The following is a 12,014-nucleotide window of genomic DNA, read 5'->3' as shown; positions in this document are numbered from 1 at the left end:
TGCGAACACCCCCTCACCTAGCTTATTCTTCTCGGGTATGGTGGAGGGCATTGCAGTACCTCCTCTGTTGAACAAGATCTCACTACTGCTGAGACAAGCTTCTTGATGTCCTTTGTCTAAAGTGACAACGTGCTGTGGGCCAGTACGCTGAAATAGTGGGTCCACCTAACCCAGGGTTCTTTACTCTCGACACAAGAAGCATTTAATCCTGTATTGCTGAGCATTAACGGCTCTCCACTGAAACTCTTCTCTCAACCACTGGCCCTGGTGCTCAACTCTTTCCCTTCTGGTTTCCGTGCATCCAAGAACACAGGCATTAATTTTTCAAAAAGAGCAAGGCTGAATGGCAGCTGCCTTTCCACCTAGACAGAGTCTGGGCCGGCCCAAGGCAAAGAGTTCACAGCCCAAGGCAAAGCTGAGATGACAATCTTTCCTGTTCCACCTGCAATAGCTGGCTTTGGCATCAGCCCTGGTCAGAGATGGGATACCAGTAAAAGCAGCAGAAATCCCCAACAGAGTACAGGCTAAGCAGCCTGCCCAGGGGAACGCAATCTTAATTTGGAACAAAGTGAAATACACTGTTATCTGAAATCAGAATTCTGTGAGATAGTCAAAAATCATATTCAAAAGCATACTCAAATTCCTTTTGGAGTCTGGGGTGAATCAATAGACTTGGGCAATCTGTTTGCTTCCCCCTTTTCCTATATATAATTTATTTTTTAAAAGTCTCAAATTATTTCTATTACATATTTGCAAAAATTGCCAGATTTTGGAAAGTTTTTAACAACAAAATAATCAGATTCTGCACACTTTCCTACTGTGGACACTCCATATGATGTGCTGTTAAGTAGGAACTTTTGGGGACCCTAAAAAAGGCTTTCAAGGTAAAGCAAAGCTTATACACCAGCTCATAGTGCTTAAAATACTTTCTGGGCAGCTTACATTTTAATAATGCAGGCTACACATTGCAATGTGTACACACACACAAAGAGCTAGGCAATTAATTAACCAATCTCAGAAAGATGGAAGACGGAGTCAACCTTGAGCTGGCTACCTGAGCCTGTTGGGATTGAACTCAGGTTGCGGGCAGAGTCTTGACTGCTCTACTGCAGTTTTAACCACTGTGCCATGAGGCTCCCTAAGCGAGATATTGAAGGGGTGACTTTATCAGTTCTCCACACCAAATGAGTGTCCATGACTGAGCTGGAATTTGAAGCCATGTATCCAGAGCCCTAGTGTATCCCTCTACCCACTACACCACACTGTGTGTGTCTTGATACCCGATGGCACTATATAAAGTGCTGTTCTAGGCTTGGAAGACACCCCGAAGACCCTCAAGTAACACCCAGGGGATGGGTGTAGGAGCCAAGGGGTTATTTCATACCAGAGCATCAAAATAAAGAGTGTGGGAGGCTGCTGTAAGGCTTCTTCCCATACCTTCATATGCCTCATTCTAAGGCTTGTTGATCCTAACCCCCACCCCAACACATCCCCCTGGCTAGATATACCCCCCCAACCCTACCCTCCAGGCAGCTGCAATGGCTTTTTCCCGATGTAATTAATGAGGACCAAAGACCTTTGGAGATGCATTAGCCGTGCTTCAGGCAGTGCAGAGAGAGAGTGGATGGGGAAATAAATGGGCCAGGGAGCTCTAGGGACATTGCTGGGCTTGCAGACGGCGTGCGGAGGCAGCCAGTGGAAAAGAAAGACTGCTCGCCAGAAGGGAGAAGGATATTTATGCCCGCTTCTCTTTTTGGGTAGGAGGGCTGAGGAAAATGGAGAAGAACTGTTGTGGGGGGGGGGACAAGGGAGGGGGAGATGCTTGAGGATGGGTGGGTCTGATGTGACCCAACCTCCAAAGGTACAGAAGGAGGAAAAGCTGAGGTGCACAACCAAGGGTTCTGTATTGCCTGGCATGGATCCTCCTCCTGACCTGGGTGACTGCCTTTTTTCACACTACACATTCCCAATATTCCCCCATTTAGAGGGCAGTTCTCCAAATGTAACTTCCCAAAGCTCTGATTTTGCAGTAGGTTGTAAGGATGCAGTTCAAACTGGATCATCTGGCCTCATACAGTGTTTCATCCAATTCCCCAGCTGTGCAGAGGCTATGTGTCCTAGGTTGAGGAGTGTAATGCTTTTAGCTCATACAAAAGTCACTTTAAAAAAACATTTAAAAGGCCAAGATTGCTAGAGCTGGCAAAAGATGGAAGACAATACTTTAGACAAGGAAAATGAAGTTTCTCCTGCCAGGACCCCCCCCCCTTGCTTTCTAGGCAGGACTCACCGAGATGGGACACAGTGATTCATCCATCTTCCGGCAGCTAGTTTGCTCCCCTGCACGACATTTCTGATCACCTGCGGTACCTGTCAAATGTTTAATTGCAACACCGATCGTATAGTTCTGCCATGTATAAAAGCAGCACGGCCCACCAGGAGCAGGTGCTAAGGAAAATCTAGAGAGGCTGCAGTTGTCACTCTGTTGGTGAACTTCCCAGCACCGTCTGGCTGCTCAGGGTAGTCTGATGATCTGGCAAGGCCATTCTTATGTGCAAAGGTAGCTCATGCGTGCAACAGCAGCGTGCGATATGATCTTCCAAACAGGGGAGAAATGCCAGAGGAAAATTAAGCCAGTGCCTTCACCCTTAGCTTGTGCACTTCTAGCCGGTTGCTCTGAGAACAGAACAAAGGAGCAGATGGACCTTTGGCTCAATCTAGGAAGGCCTGGTCTGTTCGGATGTGCTTCAATAAATATCTTAGAGGAGATCCAGGGAAAGTTAACTCTGTCAAACTATGGCTCCCAGAACACCAGTGGCTATGCTAGCCAGCAGTTCTGGGAACTGTAGTCCATACCTTGGTGGTTTAGGTACCTGGCTTCGGAGCCAGAGGTTGGGAGTTTGTATTCCCCCACGGTGCCTCCTTGGTAGAGGCTGGACTCATTGATCCATAGGGTCCCTTTCCAGCTCTGCCGTTCTAAGATTATGATTTTAAAAAATATATATAACTTGTCCAAAGCTCTGACCAAGGCCCCTGAGCCTCTGCTCCTTCCTGTATATTAGGCTCATCTCTGTACTGTGACTTTAGTAGCTACATACCAGGAAAATTAGTCCCGACAAGTTTCAGCTTCACTCCAGAGAAGGGCTCCTACTTAAACCCCCCTCCCATCAACCATTTGGAAAATGAATGGCCTGGCAACTGGGACAATTGAGGACATGAAGAGAAATCAGCTAGACTTCGGGGCGGGTGTGGGGACAGCAATGGCGAAATGTTATTGAAGGCCTTGAGGCACCAGAGCAGAGCGCCTTCAGACCTAGTCACAAAGACATTCTTAAATGTATAGCAAAGTACATTTAAGATTTTGTATTTTGCAGTAGGAAAATTAAACCTCTTTTGCAGCAGGAAACTTCGGCCTCCTCTAATCAAGGAAATTGCCTTCGTGACCCCCCCCCTCACATTGGCAAACAGTTTGTGTGAAATAGAACTGTGAATTTATTGGAGCCTATGTATCTAGAGATTAGAACAACAACTTGTCAAGTTGACTCCAGCTTTTAGTGACCCTTTCCAAGGTTTTCTCTGCATAAGAGTATTCAGAAATGGTTTACTAATACCGTTCCTTTTGGACGGGCCCTGCAGCTTGTCCAAGGCCACCCAGGCTGGCTCCCCCCCACCCCAGAAGATGCAGTGGAGAGTCAAACTCCCATTTTCTGATTCCTCAGCCAAAGAGCCAGCTCCAGACATGTGTAAGTATCAATACACATATCCTGCTGGCATGCACAGTTTTTCCACTTCTGTAACTTATTTCCTCTTCCACCCAATCAGAGCCCAGTCCACGTATGCAAAGCTAGTAAAGTTTGTCAATAGATCAAAAGGAAGAGAAGGGAAATGAGTGTCAATATGGTCATCATTATGTCATCCACCTACCCAAGCACATACCCTAAGTTTGAAATTTTAAGCAGAATTTCCCAAAGCACTTATATGATAGGGATATAAAAGGACCTAGTTGTGGAAGACGGAAAACTGAGGCAACTGGAACAGGGCATAGCTAGCACCCAACCTCATAGCTCTGCCTCTGAGGCTAAGTATTTGTTGATTTCCCCACCCCTGGTTTGCCAGGTCTGGTTAGGGTCAGGCAGATAGAAGCTGAAGGGGTATGGCCTCCTCCCATCTCTGCCCCTGTACTAAGCTTCACCTGTTGAATCTCCACCTACCTGTCCATTGTTCATTCGAGAGAGGGGGAAAGAAATCTCACATCTGTGCCTAATCTTGGCCAGAATATAAATTGTTCCTTCCAGATCTGAGTATCCCTAGGGTCCCTTCCAGCTCTACCGTTCTATGATGATGATGATGAAAGGCAGAAAGCGGCTGCCCACCGAAGCACGGACCAGACTCGCTTAGTTAGTTCGTCTGTCATTTATTTTAGTGTGGAAAGAAAGCATGAATCTAACGAGGGTACCCCGCCGCCGCCGCCGCTCTGCACTCTAATCTTCACCTGTTGAATCAACCGCAAGTGTAAGCTTCACCTGTTGAATGAGCAACTGCTAAATGATTTTTTTCCCCTCACTGAAAAAGGAAAGAGCCGCCCCACGGTTTTAGAGCAATCTGAAAGAACTTTCCCCTGAGCGAGGCTCTTTGAAGCTGCGGCCATGGCGTCGTGGCTCCGGATCCCCCTTGCGCGGGATTCCCGCCGCCGCCGCCGCCGCCGCCTGCTTTGGCAGCCGCCCCGGAGCCGCAGCGCTGCCGCCGCCGCCGCCGGAGAGAGGTAATAAATAACCCGGCGAGAGGAGCGGACGAGCTTGGAGGGCGGCGCAGACGAGCGCGGCTGCTGCGGCGGCAGTTGGAAAACTCCCCCAGGCTTCCCTCCCGCCCCCGAGCGCCAGGAGCCGGCCGGGCCAGACCGAGGGAGGGAGGAAGGAAGGAAGGAAGGAGGGAGGGAGGGGAGGGGAGGGGAGGGGAGGGGAGGCGCGCCCCCAAGCAGCCCAGGGCGCACGGGCGGAGACGGGGGCCGCCCCCGTTGTCCCGGCTCGGCTGGTTGAGGCGGAAGGCGGATCAGGGCATGTCCCGCCGGGCGAAGTCGCCGAGAACCCGCCCGGAGACAGAGGCGTCTTCTCTGGAGAGGGCTCGGCGCGGGTGGCGGGGCCGGTGAGCGTCTGTCTGGGCGCACGGGATCGGGCCCGGCAGCCAAGGCTCCAGACCTGGGAGGGCGCGCAGCTGGCCACCCGGTCTGCCCGGGGCAGCATCGCACCCACCCAACCACCCCCGTGCCAGCCGCGCCCCTTGATCCACGTCCAGCCGCACACTGGTCGGGCGACCTTTCTCGTCTTGGGTAAACACCAGGGGTGCTGGATGAGCAAACCGTGAAAGGGAGAGGCTACTCAGTCAGCCAAGCTTCCCGGCCCGCTTGGATTCCCTTGGGCAAGAAGAGGGACAGAGAGAGGGGTCCCAAGGGAGAGTTCTGGTTCCATGTCACCCTTCTTGCCCTCTGGCAGGGGGTCAAGAGCTTTGAGTTTCTGAGCAGGATGGTGATGATCCCAGGGTTTGTGGGGAAAGACTCGCTGATTTTGGACTAGTCCTTCCCCACAAACCCTGGGACCATCATCATCCTGCTCAGAAACTCAAAGCTCTACAGATCCCCAGTCAACACCCAGAATTCCCCCTCACCAGAGGTGCTGGCCATGCTGGCGATACTGGATGTTACCCAAGCTCTGCATAGGAAGCAAAGGCAGTATCTTTTATTTCCTCCTATATAGCTTTATTTTAAAATAAATATTTAAAATGTCTATTTAAAATATTTTTACCCCACCCTTCTTCTGATAAAGGACACACAAAAAATTTAAAAGCTAAAAACAGGAAGTATGCAAATACTGGGAAAGAATTAAACAATTATTTTATTTTGTATGCCCTTTTCCAAGGCATTTCCTTCAACTGCCGAAATAAAATCAATAGCAAAAAGACATTTAAAAGCAACAAGGCATTACACTCTATTTAAAAAACCCTTTTAGACAGCCAGTCACTCAGGGAAAGTCTGCCTGAAGAGAAAAGTCTTAATCTGCTTGGGGAAGGACAGCAAAGATGGGGCCCAGCTGGCCTCCAGTGGGAGGGAGTTCCAGAGTCTGGGAGCATCACACATATACCCACCTTATTTTGCAATACTTGAAAAACTAGTTTGTCTGATGTTTCTCCCCTTTCTCTCTTCATTGTAAGTCAGATCCTTTCAACATCCTGTATGGTTCAATACTTGTTCTTATTGGAATGGGTGCGTTTCGAAAGAGTGTCTCTAACCGGCTGTCCCAAAGGCAGGCCTCATTCATTACCAGACTCAATATCAAACTGAAGAACCCTGTTGTTTGAATTCATGTTTAGAGCAAGTAAGGAGCAGGAACCCTGCAGGAAAGGTGGTTCCTTGCCAGATAACTCTGGGTGGCTCAAGCAGGTGAGAGCAACCACAATCAGAAACGCCAGTCCATTTGATGAAGGAGAAGAGTAGCACATAATGTTGACTTGCATCGCTGGAAGCAAGAAAGATCAAACTAGGCTTATGTAGCCTGTGATCCTTGGAAAGAAGTATGATCACCAAACCGCCGCAGTCCTTTCAAGGACCGGATCCTATTCTTTATAGGCTCTGAAGTCTGGGACCTAAACCCAGCAGTTACGGATCATCAAGTCCAGCCCTTGTCAAGGTGCCCGGCGGGGATTAGAACTCCCAACCTCTGGCACCACAGCCAGATGCCTGATAACCTCCAAGTGTTTGTATGGATGCACCTTAGAAGCAGTAAGCTAGCTTCCCTATGTGACTGTAAAAATATGAAGAAATCACCTAACACAGCAGTGCTGGCTGCAGAACCCATTTGCCATGGTGTTTCAGAAACGTTGTTTCTTGGGAAACAACATTTCTAGTCCTTGTGCTGAAGGAAAGCTTTAAAAGAATGTGAGCAGTTTTTAAAACTTCAAGATTTTTAACATCACCAAAGCCTGAAGGGCTTGAATAGTTTATATTTTAAAAAATTATTTCTATGCCGATGCACATTGCACAAAACTTTAATAACAAAGTATGCAAAATAATAGATGTTATACATATTTGCATAATTTATTCCAGTTGCAGAATCTAATCTTTTACTGCAGCTGAGTTTGAACAGGAGAGAACTTTTAATTTTCCCTGTTTTAGGAACATGCATCCCTGATTTCCTTTACGCCCCCCCACCCCACCACTTCCCACTGCACATTCCCGAGACAGCATGATAAATAAACATTGTGACTGACAGAAGATGAGCAACTAGCTGGAAAAAGCCAGTGGCATTTGGTGGTTTTAACTAGTTTTAACAAGCAGGCAGCAGGGGGAGATGGGAGAGTTGGTTTGGTTGATGCATCCCCTTCTAAATCCCAGGATTTATTAAACACGGCAGCGGTGGCTGCTGCCACCTCTAAAGCAATAAACCCACAAAGTGTTAAAGGAAGAGGGTTCCTGTTTTTATCTCCTTTGTTCCCTGGCCTTTCTAAAAAGAGAGAGAGAGAAAGAGAATCCGGAGCTGTCAAGCAAGGATGACGGTTCCGCCAGCAATCTGCCATGTGGCAAGAGACAGCTTATACGCTCGGTTTGGCGCTTTCCTTTTATCATGCCAGCCGCCCTCGGCGGCACAGAGAGAGAGGGAGAGAGAGAGAGGGAGAGAGGAACACGAGCTGCCTTCTCGGAAGAGGGGAATCCTGCACCCACGCTGAAGACGCTTAGCACACCCAGAAACCGACTCTCGCCTCCTCTTTTGTGGTTTTACTTTTTTTTTCTCCTTCTCTGTTTCTTTTCAAAAACAGAACTGAGCAGAACGAGTTTGGCAAACATCTATAATTATAATCACTCGGGGTTGGAAAAGGTGGGGGCGAGAAGAAAAAAAGGGAGCTCCTTAACATGGGGAGACATGGGGGGAGGAGAAAGGGGGGAAGCAGATGTTTGAAAAGAGAGCTGGTAGGCATCCCAGGCTAGCTCTAAGCAGGGTGATCAGCCATGGCCTGTAGGCGATATGGATGTGCTGCTAGTAGGCCAAGGTATGCCCATTCATGGCTCGTGCACAACCAGAAGCCATCAAGAGCGCACAGAAGAGACCAACTCTCCTCCTCCTCCTCCCCAGCTGACCTCTGTCATCATTCCCCTTCCTGCTCCTTGAGAGTAACAGCTTTGACTCTCTATCCAGAAGGGAGAGTGAAAAGGAGGAAAGGACAAAGGAGGGAGGAGTCAAGATGGTGTAGCGCTTCAAAGGCTAACAGATTTATTTCAGTGTGAGCTTTTCTAGATCAAAATCCACTTCTTCAGGCACAAAGATAATTAATAAAATCCATAAATAAGTGGCATGATAGGGCCACTGTGAAGTCCATCCTGGTTCTGGAGTACAACATTTAACCCAACCTGTCCCTAAAGCACAGTTTGCTTTATCTGTTCTCTGCAAGTTAAGCCAGCATTTAAAAAATTACACTAATTTGCCTGCTTATGAAAGTTTTTATTTGCAGCCTGAAAAAAAGGTTGGCTGAAGTAGCAAAGACCTATCAATTGACAAGTGGAAATTTATATTTGCAAAGCCTGAGACCCACTCAGGGAGACTTAGCAAAATGGAATTCTCACTGGTGGAAAAGGAAATAGAGACCCATTGGATCCCACCACCACCCAGCCGCCCTCTCCACCATGTTTTAGCTTAGGCCAATTGGTTGAGCAAGAATTTAAAAAGATAGTTCTCAACTAGTGTCTTGTTGAAAACTTTTATTCTGAAGAGACTTCAGTCTGGATTAATAAAACACTCCTTCACTGTCTCGACCAAACTGCTTCTACTTCATAAAACACCAAGACCTGGCCATTTCTACAAAGAGCAACATTTTCATTACTTGGGGGGGGGGCAGGGAGGGCTTAGTTATCTTCTGTATCCCTTTTAGGATCAATGCAACCTGTTTGGCAATACTCAGTGGTTTGGCTTCTTGCTGCGAAGCTAGACATTGAGAGTTCGATTCCCCGACAGGGGCTGGACTCGATGATCCATAAGGTCCCCTCCAGCTTTGTAGTTTTAAGATGATAATGATGATATATTTATGAGGGCATGCACCAGTCATTTCCTGGCGGCATGCCTTTACAGTATTTGGAAACGCAGCAAGGGACGTATGAAAGAAATTCTGCTTCCTGCCTCCCAGATTGTTCTCTTCTCTTCTTTTGCACTGAGGCTTTCTTGGTGCTGGCCCAATATATTTCACTGCTTGAGGCAGAGGTGGTGCCTCCTCCAACGCCGCCACCCCCCCCCCTCGAAAGCTGCCTGCTGGTGCACAAACGTCTACCTAGGCCTAAAGCAGAGCCCATTTCAGCCTGGCAGATATTCCAGGACTATTGTGAGGATAAAGCAGAGAAGGCGACAGAAACTTGAGGTTCTTGGAGGTGGGACATAAATAAATAATAAAACTAGCAAGGGCCAGCATTCCTGACCTCAGTTCCGTTTCAGACTGCCAGGCAAGAGCAGGTGAAGTATAGTTCTCTTGATACCACTATATTTATCTTCCAGGATTGGCTGCATTGGCTAGATCTGCTTGAAGGTATCATCTGGGAACATCGGGTGAGCTGTGCATTGCCAACCCCTGGTGTGTTGGAGGGTGGGGGGGGGGAAGGGGAGAGAGAGAGAGAGAGATCTGGAGAGCAACAAGAGCCCCCATTGATTGTCAGGCAGGCCACCCCCAGCAGGTTGGAAATTCCCCTCTCAAATGCACAGGCAGGCAGGCAAAGGCGCTGCTTCAGATTAATATGCAAAGCATGCCTCCCTTCCCTAATTAAATGAAAAATGCTATGATTAAAACTGGTGAGATAGCACTGAACGACGGGGCTTTATGTGCCCCCCCCACCCCGCCGGAAGCCCCAGAGAGTGAGAGAGAGAACAGTGCCTGCCAGGGAGATTACCCACAGAGCAATTGGAAGAGGAACAACCATCCGCTTGTGGAGTCGAGGAGGAGAAGGATTTATTTTACAGGCAAACTTCAGTTCACAGAAAATGCGGAAAGGGTTGCAAAGGCATGATAGAAAAGGAGATCTTCCCACACAAGGTGCGTACATGGTGCTGACTGGTGGCCATAGTGGTTGGCGGGGCAGAAAGCACAGCATCCCACGGACAAAGGCATTTTCTTGGTGCTGGCCCAATATGAGAGACAGAAGCAGGCAATTACTCACACATAACACAGAGACAAGCTCTGTGCAAAGAGGCAGGTAGGGATGAGGTAGCTGGCAGGGGCCTGAGTTCCATTTAACAGCTGAGCAATAACTCCATGTCCTGAGTTGTCCTCAAACCAGATTCAGGTTCCTAGTCCTCATGTTTAATGCCTGGCACCTCTTCTTACTCTTTGCACTTCTCCTTCTCTTTCCAGTCCTTACACATATATTCCTCAGGTTCCAGGGAAGCCAACATAATTAGTATTCGAAGCAGAAGGTTTTCTTGGCACTGGGGCTGGGCCCAGAGCTAGGCAAAGTTATTTTTCTGTACTACAAGTCCAAGAATTATCCATTAATTTAAAATTATCTGGGGAATTCTGAGACTTGTAGCAGGAAACCTAGGAAGCCAGAAAATAAATTTAAGGATGTAATTAAATATGTATATGAAGCCTCTCTAGATGTCAGAATCTGGAATGACATGGGAATACAGTAGGACCATGGTATGGGGGGGGGGAATAGGTTCCCTCCTCTGTGGATGCTGAAAAATGGAGAAGTATTGAATGTATTATCTCTGACTCCCTCTAGTGGCTAGTTCTGATAAATACATCCTGGAAATACGTGGAAATAGTTATTTCTGGGGGGGGTTATTTAGTATTTACAGGCAGCAGATAGGTGAATCAGTGGAAACTGATCCCGCAGATAGGGAGGTCCTACTGTATATTGATGTAATTTTTCAAGTACATGCCCCTCTGCTCCTACATTAAGAACATAAGATCACATTGGCTGGATTACAGCAAACTTCAAAGGGGGCTCCGCCTTTGTAATTGTAATTTTCTTGTTTTTAAGAATTCCAGGCCAATCCCAAATACCACCAGGAACCCTCAAACTGGCAGGTAGAACCCTAAGAGAGATGTCTCCTGTTTCATTTTAAGACTTCAATGCGACAAATAACTGGTTTTGCTGACTTTGTGGCCACAACACTAAAGAAGCCTTTCCCCGATCTCTACCACAGCCCTATGTCGCCTGATGAAGAGATATTGCAACTCTTTAAAGCTTGCACATTTTGCAGGCCTATGTTTCAGCTGGCATGTCAAAAGGATTACACTGAAAACATAGAACTTCCCTCCCCCCAACCCTTAAATGTTCCAAAGCAGACCTCTGCTTTTTCTTTGGGACAAGTAAAACAAGAAAATTCATTAAAGGAGAAAACAAAAGGAGGAAATCAGTGTGAAAGGACAATTTCCAATGAAACTGGTATGGTGGGGGGTGGGGGGAGAGAGAGAGAGAGAAAAGAAGGGAAGGTAAGGAGAAGAGGGAGAGGGAGAAAGAGCAGAGTATAAAGGGCGAGAGGTCTAATTTGTACTTTCCAAAAGTGGAGTGTTACATACAGCACTGATGTTACCTGTCTGTCATGGGTTTGGAGGGAAAGTTCCATCCTATGGGGAGTGGAAGGCGGGACATCAGGAGGAGGGGCTGTACTGTATATATATGTGATGCGTGTGTGGAGAAGGGAGACGCTGGGATGTGACGAAGCAGCAGCTGGGAAGAAGAAGCTGGTGTGGGAGTCTGTGTGTCAGACAGGGTACTACTGTGTGTCAGAGTACCAACCTGATAGGTTCAGGTGTCTGTTGGTTAGCCAGAACTGATAGGTTCAGGGTCTGTGCTTCAAGTTAAGGGTTCTGTGTGAACCAAACTGTATGCATGTATGAAAGAGAATAAGCCACGTTACTTTATCTTATTCACCTGATTATTTTATTTTCCCTGTGTGTTGTATTTAAATAAACCTTGTTCTTTTATTTGTTTAAAAATCCATCCCTGGTCTGTGTGACTTCTTATAGGGAATGGTTGGTGGCAG

The sequence above is a fragment of the Pogona vitticeps genome, chromosome 7 (assembly GCF_051106095.1).
Source record: "Pogona vitticeps strain Pit_001003342236 chromosome 7, PviZW2.1, whole genome shotgun sequence".
Lineage (NCBI taxonomy): Eukaryota > Metazoa > Chordata > Lepidosauria > Squamata > Agamidae > Pogona > Pogona vitticeps.
The sequence above is the reverse complement of the archived record's forward strand: the minus strand, read 5'-3'. Positions refer to the sequence as shown.